At 42.6% G+C, this 15,753-nt stretch overlaps 2 non-coding genes across 2 annotated transcripts; one reads left to right on the forward strand and one right to left on the reverse strand.

Moving 5' to 3' along the window:
- Positions 1-1,312: 1,312 nt before the first annotated feature.
- Positions 1,313-1,394, forward strand: TRNAL-AAG (transfer RNA leucine (anticodon AAG)). Its single transcript has one exon. It is a non-coding gene; the product is annotated as a tRNA-Leu (tRNA).
- Positions 1,395-5,362: 3,968 nt separating this feature from the next.
- Positions 5,363-5,444, reverse strand: TRNAL-UAG (transfer RNA leucine (anticodon UAG)). The gene has a single exon. It is a non-coding gene; the product is annotated as a tRNA-Leu (tRNA).
- Between the last annotated feature and the right edge of the window lie 10,309 nt (positions 5,445-15,753).

Consider the following 15,753-nt stretch of genomic DNA (forward strand, 5'->3'; position numbering starts at 1 on the left):
CCTCTTTCTGTGTAGGACTATTACAGCAGCGTCCACATGCCTCGACAGCCCACAAGGCAGTGAAAGCCCTGCTGTGTTTCCTGAGAAAGACAGGCTTGTTTGAACGCCTCTGACATGCGGTAGAGTTCTACACGCTGCAGTGAAATTACTGTCAGTCTCTCCCTAACCTTTCTTTTTTTCCCTCTCTTTCCTTTCTCGTCTTTCTTGTCCCCTTCCCCAATCCCCCAGTGTAGGATAGCCAACCGGATGTCTTTCTGGTTAACCTCCCTGCCTTCTCCCTTTTGTTGCTTCCTCCTCCCTCAGAACGTATTACTTACGTAGACGAGAGTGGATGTGTGGGGTGGATAAAACAGAATGGTGCAAGCAGTGCACAACAGTTAGCGGACAAGTCCAGTGTTTTGTCTTGCCATTTTTGTTATTTCATGCGTATTTCGATTCTGCATCCCCGTGTACTGCGCAATGTCAGCGGACTTTAAAGAACACCTGAAGATCAAAATTTCCGGAGCCATCTACTACAGCATGCCACGTAATCACATCGCGGATTCGGCGCGTAAAGGCCCAGATTGTATTACAGCTTATCAGTTAGAAAAACGGCCGCGATGGCCACCTCTCGTTTCTGCCACTCGTGTTACAATAATGCGTTTCGAGCGATGCGTCATATAATCTGTCATTTTGGAATGCACGGAGCTAATGAAATCTGAAAGCTTGTCAAACTACGGATAGTGTGTCATTTCTATCAGTCTTCTCATTATTCAGATGTCACGTTATGCACGTCATGATGTGTCATTCGTGTTTTCCATACACCTTATGTTATAAGTCCTATTAACGATACTGTTGAATAATTTACCGTGATAGCACGTAGCATGTTTGTTACTGCATACATACATACATACATACATACATACATACATACATACATACATACATACATACATACATACATACATACATACATACATACATACATACATACATACATACATACATACATACATACATACATTTCAGATTATGGAGACCACCTGAAAAAAAGTTCCATTCAGGGCGTAATCACGTATCTAACAATATGCATTATAACATGCAATGTTACATATCATCCGCGAGTGAGAACAAAACACGTGCAGGCACGTTAGAAGATTTTTAAAATGCCTGCCTCATTGTTACTAGGCTGCGGAGGCCTGCCACATGTGTGCTGTGTGGCTGAGGGCGTGTTGCGCGGCAAGAAAAAGAGAGAAAAAAAATGTAGGACGCGTAAAGTGAGCAAGAACATCGGCACATTAATTCTAAAGCTCAGAGTGCAGGCATTATTGTCGGTAGCGTGGCCGAGCGGTCTAAGGCGCTGGTTTAAGGCACCAGTCTCTTCGGGGGCGTGGGTTCGAATCCCACCGCTGCCATTATTTTTTATTACGTGTTTTTGTTTTTCATTTCTGGTTCTATTGCTTTGCCATGAACTATATAAGGACGGGAATATGGCCTGTCTAACTTATAAAAATTCATTATTTTATTGACTGCCCACCTTAGATTCGCTGAAAATCGCCCCACAGGTCTTTAGCTAACTTTCAACCCCTCTTCCAGCCCCGACGAATCCACTGATTTCAAGTGCTATAACTGCATTTGCGATGAATAAAGCTGCAACGACTGCTGCATTGCATGGCCCATGCAATAGATTACAGTTATAGCTGCACGAAAGTGCTGGACTTCATTACTGTTGCAATTTGCTGCATTTTGAGCTTGAGGGTTACTGTCTTCATATGCGGACTGTGCTTCATATTAGTGATCGCCATGACGGACACTTTTACGGAGACGAGGGTGGTGCCTAAGGTGCTAGGCTGCTGACCGGGATGTCGCGGTTTCGATCTCGGCCGTGGTGGTCACATTTCGATGGAGGTGGAATGGAAGAGATAGGTGTACTGTGCAATGTCAGTGCTCGTTAAGAATGCCAGATCGTCGAACTTTCATGGGTCCTCCATTACGGCGACTCTGGTATTCGTATCGTTGTGTCGGGACGTAAAACCTCAACTATTGTTGTGATGGTACATAACAGTGCCACCCACCTACCCGTCAGGGAGAATGGACCAGTGAGCCAGCGGTAAACGTAAGCATTGCGACATAAAGGCAAGGTAAGTGGAAATTTTCAGTTTTTTTTTCAAATAAAGTTTCGTATTTTAGTCACACATAAAAGTAAATATATTTTTACGCAAAATGTGTAACACACAATTAGATTTGTTAAACAAGCTCAATAAAAGCAAATGATGCACTATTGCTAAAGCTAGGCACTGAGGCAGAATTTCCCATTGTGACAAAAAAGAAGTGCCACCGGGTATATGTTAGACATATAGGCATACGCACAAGGGTAGCAGGAGGGGGGGGGGGGGTAACCTACCATCTTAGTCACTTCAAAGGGGGGCGCAAAGTGAGCCTAATGTAATGACATACCAAGGAGGGGTATGCTTTGACTCGCCTGGCGGGAGTCAGCCCCATACATTGACATAAGAGAGAGAGGGGTGCTCTGACGTACCTTCGCTCTCCTCCAAGGGAAACCCTGCACACGCCTATGGTTAAATTCGAGCTCCACAAGGAATTTTTATGGCTGAAAAGAAAGACAATGCTAACGAAGAAGGTTACAAACTTACTGATAAAGAAAGGATTGTTCTATCTGAGCAGCCACGTGACTTGCCATCTGAACAGTAAAACTTTCTTCAGGCAGAAAGAAGTGGCTTCGTAATACTTGAAACACGAGCATGTAACTGCACAGGGACACAAAAAGACGGACAAGCGCATATATACTACAGTATCATGAACCACGAACCAGTGTTGTACAGAATGACATTCTAAGGAACGAATTTCAGGAACTACTTCTTTTCTGGAGGAGCGAAGGAACGCCACCTTTTTATTCAGGATAGGTGGAGCTCTAACAGTAACTTGTTACAGTTAGGAGGGAATGGGTCAGGGAACAGTGTTTCTTTCGTAAACGTTTCACGTCATTCAACAGTTTACAGCACGTCATTACATACGAAGAACTGATACGTTTATTGTGCTCGTATCGCCACCAACGACGAAGGCATAGCAGCAAAGAATTCGCATTCACAGAGAGAATATATCTACATTGGGATATTACCCGTTACGGACTAGAACGGCAGTAAGAACAAACACCTAACAAATGCAATATAACATTATGCCCAGCTTTCTATTCGCTCGTATACATCTCTTTCCTGAGTTACCATTCGAGTGAAGTGGAGTGTTAAGAAAATAATTGGATCTGCATTTCTCTGCAACATGCGCGCATGCTAGATGAGCGTAGCATAGCTTTGTAGAGTATAGCATATTTATGTATATTCAAAGGATATAATGTATGGTATAGAATATCAATGGGGCAGTTGAGGGAAGTGCTGCTGAAGATGAGCGAGAGAAGGAGAGGACAACGAGTGTAAAAAGGGAAATAACGATATCAATAAAAAAAATTGGGGAAAAAATTGAAAAAAAAACAAAAATAGATAACGAATTGTACAAAATATGTTTCCTGTCAGCAAATGTGGGACTTTGATATGTGGGGTTTAACGCCCCAAAACCACCATATGATTATGAGGGACGCCGTAGTGGAGAGCTTCGAAAATTTCGACCACTTGGGGTTTTTTGACGTGCACTCAAATCTGAGCACACGGGCCTACAGCATTTCCGCCTCCATCGGAAATGCAGCCGCCGCAGCTGGGATTCGATCCCGCAACCTGCGGGTCAGCAGCCGAGTACCTTAGCCACTAGATCAACGCGGTGGGGCAAGCGTGGGTCTTTACTAAGTTTCAAATATAGGTATATCCTCGACATCATTTTCTACATCATCTTGAAATATTAATTCAGCACTAATTAAATGCCGAAGTATTGTCCCTTTTCGTGCGGTTTCTTGGGCAAAAAATTAAACTATATTGGTGCATTGCTGGATATTTCAATAAAAATATCTGAAACGCAGTATCCTGACTGCGCCTTTGAAGACAAAAGTGAGATCTGCTACATGTCAAGGACATGAATGAGGCGAGCACAAGAGTTGCTATAGAGCCAGTGGTCTCTAAAAAATTTGCCCATGAGCTCTTATTTGGATTCCTTTTACGTACATATAACCTGTTGGCAGCGAGTTTAAATTCATATATGCAGCTCGATGTAAGCTTTAAAATACTCACTTTACTTCGCCACATGATTATGACTTTATATATTTATTCAAAAGTCAAACGTAACGGTAATGTAATGACACGTTCCAATTATGAAAATATAACTTTAACGAGTTTCTGTTGCATATAAGGAAATTGTAACGGGAACTCGTTCCAAAATTGAGAAGGAGCGAGATACGAGCTTTCGTTACAGTTTTAGAGGAACGTGTACAACGCTGTCACCAACCCATTCAATCCGTCAGTGTGGGTTCGTAAGTTTTTCCGTATTTTTTTATCGCACTAGAACGCCCCAACGTTAAGTATAGCTTCGTGTAAGCCGTGATTGCACTAACTGTTTCAGTCCTTATCTCAGGAAAAATTGAGACCATCGAAAACAGGTCCTCTGACTGATAAAATACTATATCGAAGTCCTTATTATTAAAAAAAAACAGATCACACAAACACAAATTATGAACAACAGGAAACCCCCGTATTACTTATGAAGAGTTTTCAATGACACGCAAACATTTTATCCCGATTGAAGAAAAATTCTAAACGTAATTTATCTTTCAGAGAAGCACAATGTTAAATAATGTGAAGCTGGTGTTAGGTTCGAACACGCGGACAATACTCTCTCCTTGAGCTTAGTGAACACAGAAGGAAAAGGGCAAGAAACGCTGAGTACATATTGTGCAACTGTATTAGCAAACAGGTCTTGCTCCTGGGCGCATAACATTCTGCGCAATCAGGAACAAGCACCAATAATAGATTATACCTAACGCAAGTCACTTTGTGGATTTCTAAAACGGGAGCGCGAAATCTAGAATATTGCAGCAAAAAAAAAAAAAGAACTGACGGGAAGTATGAGATCAGCAGCAAAATATTCATTTGCCTGATGGTAGAGTATGTTAACGAAATTGATGTCAATAGAAAGCACAAGCCACAACGAACAAGAATTCTCGCGTGAGGTACAAGAACTTTATCGCAGCAGGCCTCAAAAACATGAGGCAACACATGTAGCAGGCGTTGGCAGCGAGTTCAAGAAACGCACGAACAAACGACGCATAAGACCTGTTCGTCGTCCGCACTTGTGCGATAGATAAACAGCGCAGCGAAAGAAGAAAGAAAAATTGACAAAAACAAAACGGCCCGGCCACCTGAACCCAGAAAGGTGGCCTCGAAGCCTCCTAACAAAAGAAAAAGAATTGCTGTTAGGGCAATTTTGGCAGCGGTGGGATTCGAACCCACGCCCCCGGAGAGACTGGTGCCTAAAACCAGCGCCTTAGACCACTCGGCCACGCTACCGACGGAAGCAGAGGTCTATACGCACCCGACAGTTCACTGCATTGCAGCTGCGTATGTGATGACGCTTGCACACGTGTCGCAAACCGGTGCGCGACAACACATCCTGCATACCGAGGACGATGCCTCGCGAACACACAACCCCCGCGCCGTATGTACCGGAAAACACTGTAGTGCGCTGCCGCCAGAGGTACGAAAGAAACAGCCGGACTTGAAATAATGCTTATTCATTCAATTATTATGAAAGTGAATGGGAAACCTATCATTAATTACACCGGGTTCATTTCGCAATTGCCTTTAAGTAAGCCGAAATTCTGTAAGAAGAAGAGTAGGTAAACGGAACTAACTCGACTTCATATATTCTGAGCGCAGTGCTCTGAGGAAGGCTTGTCATTTCGAGGAAAGACAGCGCGGCAGCAGCACACATTATCTTCTCAAAAGAAAGGACACCATGAAGAAAAAAATGTTGTATAATAATTACAATACAAAGGTATGTTATATATTTTTGTACTGTAATTAAAAATATCAGCTATTTCTTCTCATGGGAACAAAAGGAAGATATTGGAGTTTGCAGCTATCACAAAAAGCTAAATAGCAAGTTGATTTAGAACAAATTTTATCGTTTTGATTGGCGGAATATACCAAAATAGTGCGATGATTTTCTCTTCTATTTTTTTTATTTATGTTGTGATAACGAACGTCATTATCGTGATTTGATGGAATTGATAAACACCGCCGTGTATTATTTTCTTTTGAAAGTTCTTTGCTTTGTCGTCCAGTGCACTGAATTTGATCAGCTTCGTCGATAAACAATACGGAGAAACTATGTCGACGACGGAGCACTAGCTGCGATTTCAGGTTTTGCTGTAAAATTTTTAAGCAAAGATGTTTTAAATATTGGTAATTTTCATATATAAAACTGGTGCATTAAACATTAGTTTCTGTAACTAAGCGTTGAAAGAAAGCTTGTGAGTTCGCAAATACCACGCACTTATCGAACATAAAGCGAGTAAATAAGCTTTCATAAGCATCTTTAAAAACGATAACAGATTGGGAGGTGGACTATTTCTAAACAACACGGTGAATAATGATAAGTTCCTGTAAAACTTTAAGTGGCACATTAAATCTATCACACATCATTACTAACAGAAACGAGTGACTTTGCTGCAAAAGTATGCATTCTCGAATAATTGGCTGCCTTGGTTTTCTTTATGTTACACTTCATTGTAACTTAGGGCTCAGTCCACGAAGCTTCCCTTTTTAAAATACTTTTTGAACGACAGGTTTCTTCAATGATATCTAGAAAACCAAGAGGAGCTGGAATCTTGTTCGTAGGAACAAGGCAACTTAATAGAAAAGATTACAACGATTAAAAGGAAAACCCCGGCCGCGACAAGTTGTTTACTGTAGCGTTTCCATTTGTGAAAGGCATTGGTTGCAATTAGCTGTATGATGTGGCCAACGTTCGCCCGAGGACGAGCCGGAAGTCTCAGCGGCGCCCCCGTTGGCAATAGTCCAGGTACGAACGACCGCGTTCTCGTTTAGCAGCTGCTGGCGAGTTGCCGCGACACCTCCGCCTTCTTTTTCTTTTCGTGACAACTTGTTCCAGGGGCGCTTATCGTTCTACGCTGCATGTTTTCCTCTTTATACGAGCTCTTCTCCTCGAAACCTGCCTTTGGCAGTCGAAGACGCTCGTAGACACTTGAAAGCATGCGTAGCACAAATACAGTAAGGAGCTCCTGTCAATGACAAGCGACAGATAATAATTGAGTTTGGACGTCTCCATGTGTACTGACTTTTAAATGTGAAGCATTTCTTAGCGAACTTCGGCTACTTTGAGCGTATCTATCTATCTATCTATCTATCTATCTATCTATCTATCTATCTATCTATCTATCTATCTATCTATCTATCTATCTATCTATCTATCTATCTATCTATCTATCTAGCCGCTTACGTTTGGGTGCTCTCGTGGTCACCCCAATTACTCGGCGTGACCCAAAATTAGCATGAGAGGGTAAGACGGTTTGACGAATGCGACTCGCTTGTCAAGACATAAATAAATTCCGCTACATAAATAAATTCCGCTAGATAAATAAATTCCGCTACAAACAATAATAATAAGGATAACTATAGTCACAATCCCGTCGCGCGCGTCGTCAAACACTTCCCGCCAGACAGTGGCACATACTCACGGGCTGGTATGTGCCGCTGGTATGCGGGTATGCGCCACAGGTGACTGATACTTGGTATCTGCTCAGGAACGACGAGAACTCACATTGGGCGATTTTGACGCGCGAGTGTTAAGAAAAACCCGACGTCGGTAGCGTCGACCCGACGAGTCCCAGCTGGAATTGAACACAAGCATTCTGAGTGTCGATGAAGCATTTTACCACCGAGCTGTGCTAGGTGTCAGAACTATACTTTTCAAATAGACGCTAATCTTCGTGAAACTTTATTAGTGGTTTCAGTGCTGCCTACCCAAGTTTATAAACATTACGTATGTACTATTCTGATACATCCGTCACGGCGGGTTCACGTCAGATGTGGTTAGTTGCCATGCCCTTAAGTTTAATTACGTGGCAGTGTCCAGGGCAAGCATCTTCGCGAGCATCAGCGCCTCATATCAGCCTTAGGTGTTGCTAATACGCATGTTCGAGTTGGCATCGTTGCGCAAGTGCAAACAACTGGTTATTTAAGCATCTACAACTTTTCTACAATATGTCATGACGTGGCGTTCAATAAAAATTGCAACATGGTCACATTTCTTCCGCATGCTTCGCATAGCGTCGAATCCCAGCTACGTGAAAGCTGCATATTTTTTTTTTATTATTTGAACCTATGATACTACTTCGGTACATATGAGCCTACTGGAAGTGTCTGGACTGTCATTTTGTGCTCTTACTAATTTTTTACGACGTATTTGATCTGCGAAGTGAGAAAGAATAACCAGTGCCTCCATAATGGCACCAACCTCCCCTATTTCGTCATTGGAATAAAAGAAAGTCTGCACTTGTTGTTGCAGTTGAGGTTAGATTTAGTTGATATGACGAAAGCAAGTGTAGTGTGTTTCCACGCTATACCTGTTCAAGCATTTACAAAACGAACAAAAGCTCGCAATCCACGATCTGCGTTGCCCATGGTGACCAAGTTCAGCAATACCATTCATGATAGGAAATAGAATAAGAGAAAACGTTCTCTCTGACTTGAAGCTACTTTTTTCGAAGGGTCATTGCAGCATAAAGAGCTCTTTCTGTTTTTTTACATGCTTCCTTGTGATCTTTTGCAATGATCTCCTGTTGTTCATTACGCATAAATCTGACATTCATTCAACATATGAATAACTTCGGTTCCCGCAAGGATATACATATAAAAGTAGATGCGCTTTCACATAACAACTTCGTTATTCAGCTAATGTTTCGACGGGGGCCCCGTCCTTTTCAAGGCATAATACTATTTACACATTTTCAGAAGGCGAGAAAATGTGTAAATAGCATTATGCCTTGAAAAAGACGGGGCCCCGTCGAAACGTCGGCTGAATGAACAAGTTGTTATGTGAAAGCGGATATATATATATATATATATATATATATATATATATATATATATATATATATATATATATAGCTCAGTGGTTAGAGCATCGAACGCGTTATTCGAGGTCGTAGGTTAAATTCCTGCTCACGGCTGGTTATTTTTTTATCCACTTTTCTTTCCTATTTACATTCCATTGGTTCTAATAACTTCCCCTGGGCATTCCTTGGCATTACTGTCTGTTATATCTCTTTAATATTGTGTCGAAAACACGGAAAAACGAGCCCTTTCGTGTACACTACTTTCCCTTATTTCATTGAACGAGGGTCTCGTACTGGCAGACTTGGTGTCATTAGGCTGTATACGAGGGACTATTAATCAGCTGCCCGCTCGTTATAAAGTTCACGTGCTACGTGACGCCAAACATGCGCATAAAAGAGTGTTTTCACACTCGTCGCTTGGGTTATAGATGGCGCTGACTGACACTCCTACTTCTAAATTCACATATAAACCCAGAAAAGTGGATAGAGGGAAGGCCGCTGTGGTAGCTCAGTGGTTAGAGCATCGAACGCGTTATTCAAAGGTCGTAGGTTCGATTCCTGCTCACGGCTGGTTATTTTTTCACCCACTTTTATTTCTTCCTATTTACATTCCATTGGTTCTAATAACTTCCCCTGTACATTACTTGGCATTACTGTCTGTTACATCTCATTATATTGTGTCAAAACACGGAAAAACGAGCCCTTAGGTATACACTTCTTTCCACCATATATATATAAATATATATATATATATATACACTGCATCGATCGCTGACATTACGCCCACTTCCTGCCGGAGCACGCAACAACTCTAGGGCGGAGTACGTAGACACGTTGGACTGTGAGCTACGTTTATCACTGGGCGCTAGCCATTAGATATTCAAGCTGTCACTCGAATGCACTGAAACTCTTCGGTAAATCTTGCAAGCTCTATGCCATGCAACTAAAATAACTTCTGCGAAAACGACGCGAAAAGTTGTGACTCGCAGTTTTAGGTGTAGGTGACATTTCTCCAAAACATGCGTAGAGGTTCCTAAAGGTAAAGGGAAGAAATAAGCGCGGCGTCTTCACTGTCCCTCTGTATGGAGGGCACCTCCAAAACATGCGGCTGGCAATATTGAAAGTGGCTTGGGAAAGAATAAAAGGTTATCATTAACCTGTTTGTAACAAAAAGCTACGAATAAATTTCACGTCGACTTCTCGGGGGAAAAAATATAAAGCTTCACAACTGCCGAAAAAGTTTTCTTAGACCAGATTATAGCCTCGCGAATTCAGAGATAAGCTTTTTTTTTTCTTTTCGTGCTTTCTTGCGTTATGCTTCTTGCGTTCTGCTTGGGACATATTCTGAATCTGTACCTTTCAGCAATCAAACCAAGATGCCAATGTGTAAAAAATGAAACGACGTGCACTACGCTTTCTGTAAACACCGCATGGCAATAAAACACCTATTAGATTCTCTTCCGCGTTAACTACAACTGAACGTCACCGACAACCGGCAGTTTTTATATCCGGGGTGAAACCCACATGCTTTATCCGAGCACCTTGCGGGCTGCGTGCGTTGTATAATCAGCAGCGACTCACCTTCACCTGAAACCTGAAACACATATACTGACAGATTATTATAGAGGACCAACAGAATACAATGCAAAAAAAAAAAACAAGCCAAAGAAACAAACTTTCCATGCATGTCATCGTAGTGCATTAGTTCTCAATGTTATTGTGTCTCACAAATAAAACGAGCACTTAAATTTACGCTTCTTTCCTTCACATACCCTTCTGTTTGGTGTGATATTGAAGATGAGCAATCAATATAGACGTTGTATGCAACCGCGTTCAGCTTATATAGTGTTTTTCATCCGAAGCCTATTTTACGTACGTATTGCAGAATATTAACTGCAACAATGGGGTAACGCATGAAATTTATGGCTTATCATTGAGGGGAATACATAATAAAAAACAAGAACAAAGACGCCGACCAATAATGAATTGTTTCAAAACTACAAAACGTTTCGGCTTCTGTATGCGTAATCCTCGGACACCGAAAAGTGGCTAAGTGAGGCGAGCTTATGTCCATTTTAGTACATGGCCGAGGGACATTACGTTACCTGTTGAATGATTGTCGTAATCACTGCTAGGTGGTGGCAATAACTTTATTTAGAACTCCGGTGCATTCATGGTCTGGGCACAGCCCACCCCCGAAGAAGACCGGGGGCCCCGTCTCCTCGCAACCCTACTGGCTCTGCAGAGCCCACAGTTATCTTAAAGCATAGCGGTTTTTTTCGTAGTCTGAGTATCAAGTGATTTCGATACTGGTGTGGGCGCCAGCTTCTTAAAGGCGCGGTACTGCGAGGTAGTTGGTACGAATCTATAGTTAAAAAGTTACAGCTTTGTTGCAAAGGCGAAACAATGAGCGTGATAGCAACAAGTTGGAAGGTCACGCGCAGAATGGCAAGCAGATGGAAACGTGCTCCGCGTTTCTCACGCACAAAGGACGCAGGAAACGTACTCAGAGGTACAGATTAACGCGAATAAGCGCCTCAGTTGTTACTTTGTTGTGTCTGAAAAGCGGGCTCTTTTCGCAAACGGAGGCTATGCAACGATTGCAGTGACCTTTGTGCGCCCAGTAACTACAACAGAATCACTCCGACAGAGTTCAAAGGCTAGCCAAGACGTGCGATTTTCCCCACTGCAAGATAAGGGCACGTGGTCGACCGTACACCCCCTTATTCTCTACGCGGGCCAAAGTACGCATGAGAGATGATAGCCGCCATGTGCTCACTGCGCCATCTTTCTGATAAAGCTGAAAACATGCTAGTCCCCCACCCCCCCCCCCCCCCCGAGATTCCCGCTAACAGCATTAAGTGGCAGATATGAATACCTTGCCGTTTCAACGTTCAAGGAGGTACCCCTCGGAGGCTCAGTGGTTAACGCCACGCATTGACTACGCGGATGTCCCACGTTCTATTCCGCGCACCAGAGTCTTTTTCCTGATATTTTTTTCTTTCTTGTATTTTCATATATAGAGATACGCGTATCATATACGGTGCATGACGCCGACGCCGACGCCGGCGGCGAAAACTAGCCGAGAGTGTCCGTATAATTGCTATCGCAATAAAACAGCCGAAGTAAACACGGCTGACATGCACACACGACTCCTGTTGCCATGGGTACTTACGACCGACCAGCTTCTTTTTCTGTGATTTCACCTGCCTTGGCTGCAGTCAACCACACGATAACAAATTGCCGCAGCTTCCGCAACTTTGTTGAAGACAATATTTTTTTCTGATGCAATTCAATCAATATTTCCGCCGTATATTATTATTTCCGCTACAAACAATAATAATAAGGATAACTATAGTCACAATCTATTCAGTAGCCCCACTAAGAATTTCACAGGACACACGAAAGCTTCGAGCTTATCAAGGAAGCGGCGCTACGAGAGCAAGAGATGAAAAATAAAGGCAACTTGCTACCCTGCACATCAGTGTGGAAATGGAGGCTAGAAAAAGGACAGAGACAGAAAAATTTAGATTATTGGATATTGGATCTAAAGATGAAAGCACTCGTATACCATAAAAATGGTGGCGTTATGCATTAAATGTTGAATGGTTGTTGACGAGGAATGGATATTACCGAGCAATAAAAATGCAGCTCAAGACGGCACGGATAGCTTCATAATGATCGTATAATTAAATATTACGACGAAGTATATGAACGTTGTCACCACTTGCAATCCAAAACGAAATAAAAAAAACACGCCGTTGCTTTCAGTATATTTCAGTCTTATCTGAAACAACAGCATAATATGTGACTAATGATGCGAAGGTAAACAAAATATTGTAACTCCGAAAATAAAACAAACCTGCAAATTACTCAAGCCCGTGTGCAACGGCGAATGAGTTTGAAATATGAGTATTTATTTTCGAAACTCTCATATCCGTTCAACAAACGTACGAATGGTATTGCAGGTGCTTATTGATAACATGAACTTTGCGCTAGTGCAATCGCTACACGCGGGTTTCGCAAATGAGACGTCGAGTAAGCAATACTTCATCGTCCCCGTTTCCGTATATCTTTAGTGATGCATGACACTTCCTTTGAGATATTACGAGAAATGCATGTTTAGCAATATGGAGCGCTTTCAGATCGCTTTAGTGCTCCTTAAGCTCCTCTCGTATATTGAATGTACAAGTTCATTTCGATGAATAATGAAAGTAAGACAGTCGTGCAACGATACAATGAACCACACGCATATGCTGATCATTTACTGAAACGTTTTTCTGATTACAGATGAACACTGCAATGTCTCTCGCTGGGGACCTGAATTCTGAATGCGTAGATTTTTAAAGCTCAATTCAATTCGTGTTTCTTTTGTAATGTTTCACTTGATTGATGTATTGTGTGACACGCGGAAAAGCGATGTGCTATTTCCGTAGTGAAGGAATTGAGCATATATAATTGTGACAGAGCGTGTCAGTGGCTCAAAAACGCAGCAGAAGTACAGTGTGCAATATGGCTTCAAACACATCGCATCTAAAGATCACCTTCACGCAGGTAAAATTGCGCTGACCTCTGGTTAGCCCTTTTTTAGTACGCTTGAATACGCCGCAATAGTAGAACTGCAACAGGCGTATTAAGAACCGTCATTCCTTTTCTGCCTAACATGTGATGTTTTCCCATTCGTAATATTCATTTAATATTTGTACCAGATAAAGCGATAGCAAGTTTTACATGCGGAGGTCCAAAGTCGGTTTAACAGAAGTATGTCTAAACATTTGTATAATGAAGCATACTTAATTGATGATTTTTTTCGGCTTGTGGGTTTTCTTCTTTTTCCAAAGACTTTGGTTTATGCAAACTTGAGTCAGCCAAGTCTAGACGTTCCATGAACAGGTCACATAACTCAGCTGTTTTTCTTGCCCTTGAAATAACTTCGAGTTGTTTTACGTTTTTTTAAATTAATTTGACATTTGGACAAAAACTGTCTTTCAGAGTTTTATTTTTATGTTGTCTACTTCAAGCGAGAATTATGATGAACTGTCTGTAAACTTCTTAGATACGCACAACGTTGTTCTAAGACACAAAACACGCAAGTTCAGGAGAAAACAAGGCGGCCCTATGTTCGTTTCTGCGATTTTCAATAGTTAATTATTATTAGATTGTGACTAAAGATATAGCCTTATATAGATCAGTAGGTTTCTGGTTTCGGATAAAAATAATCAAGCCGCATGCACAAAATACGTGGGCGATTTGTTACAGTTACATTGATTCTGAGAAAACGAAAATTTCAGGTGTGACATGGGCGCCGGAGTGTGGCGCGCCGAAAAACTGGTGGTGGCGGTAAAAAAAAAAAAAAACCAAACCATTGAGTGGTTACAGGGAAGTGATTGGGCTGGGGCTGCATTGCCCTCCTTCTCACACAGCACAAGGTGGAACCGCCATTGTGGGGCTCTATTCGCAAGCAACCCAGCCGCATCCGTTTATCCAGGACCTGCTGAACCTTGGGGTCCTGACAACAGAACAAGGCCGCGTCCCAGTCTTCTCTTATGTGGGTTTAGGACAGATAGATGAGTTCTATTTACACGCGCCGTTTTTGTGAGAGGTGTCGGCCACCTCTTTAAGGGAATGGTGCGTGCTATCAAAGTACGGATATCAGTGCTTTAGCATCTCCAGAAACAGTATACAGTGTTGGTGAAAAATTTAAAAAAGAGACGTTCATCACCGCGATTCAGGCCTTGAGACGGGTCCAAATAGCGCTGGTGCTTCTTCTTGTAGTAAGTAGTGATGTCTTTGAGTGAAAAAGCTGAATGATTTGATTTAGACGAGGCTTTGAAAGACAGGAAGACAGCCCGAAAATGGAGCACGCGTGTGACTGGGCCAGCCTGATTGTTTCCCTGGAGGCCCTAGTGACTGGTGGTTCAAATTAAATCCCTCTGTAGCAATATTACTGCGTTCCTTTCCTCAAGTTTTGTTATCACCCCATGACAGTATACGTTCAGCGCAAACCACACCTACAATGTTCGAAAAGCTTCGAGGCTGTAGTAGATTGTTTTGCGAAGATTACGCCCACTTCATGAATACTACAGATTATTCTGGAACCTACGTCACCGCTAGCGAGAATGCTAGAACATTCGATGGCAAGGGTAAATGCCGACGCACTTTCCCACTTGCCAGTTGACGGATGACCTACTCTCTGCTCACCGCTATCAGTGCCAGTGCCTTGCTGCAATCTAACTTAGCTTTTACGTGGCCACTTGTTCGGCCCGAATAAACAGTTTATTCTTCGACCTGCAGTCTGCTTCCTTCATCCACGTGACGACCCTGTGACAATATGCAGAGCAACAAAGTTAAATGAGCGCTGGTTGTCCACACTTGATAGATTGTTAAAGGGGTCTAACGTCTCAAAGCCACCGTATGGCCATGAGAGACGCCGCAGTGGAGGCTCCGTAAATTCAGACCAACTGGGGTTCCTTAACGTGCAGCCAGATCTGGGCACACGAGCCAACAGCATTTCCACCTCCATCGAAAATGCAGCAGCCGCTGCCGCGATTTGATCCCGCAATTTTCGGGTTAGAAGCCATGTACTTTAACCACTAGACCACCGCGATGCGGCGATTGTCCACTCTAGCAGCGTACACTAACGTGCACATCGGATTTCAGGTCGGTTCAAGTTACGTGTGGTGTATGACGCACATCGCTCCTCGCGAGTTACGCCATGACCACTCGTGACACTAACA

This window comes from Rhipicephalus microplus, chromosome 2 (assembly GCF_043290135.1).
Source record: "Rhipicephalus microplus isolate Deutch F79 chromosome 2, USDA_Rmic, whole genome shotgun sequence".
NCBI lineage: Eukaryota > Metazoa > Arthropoda > Arachnida > Ixodida > Ixodidae > Rhipicephalus > Rhipicephalus microplus.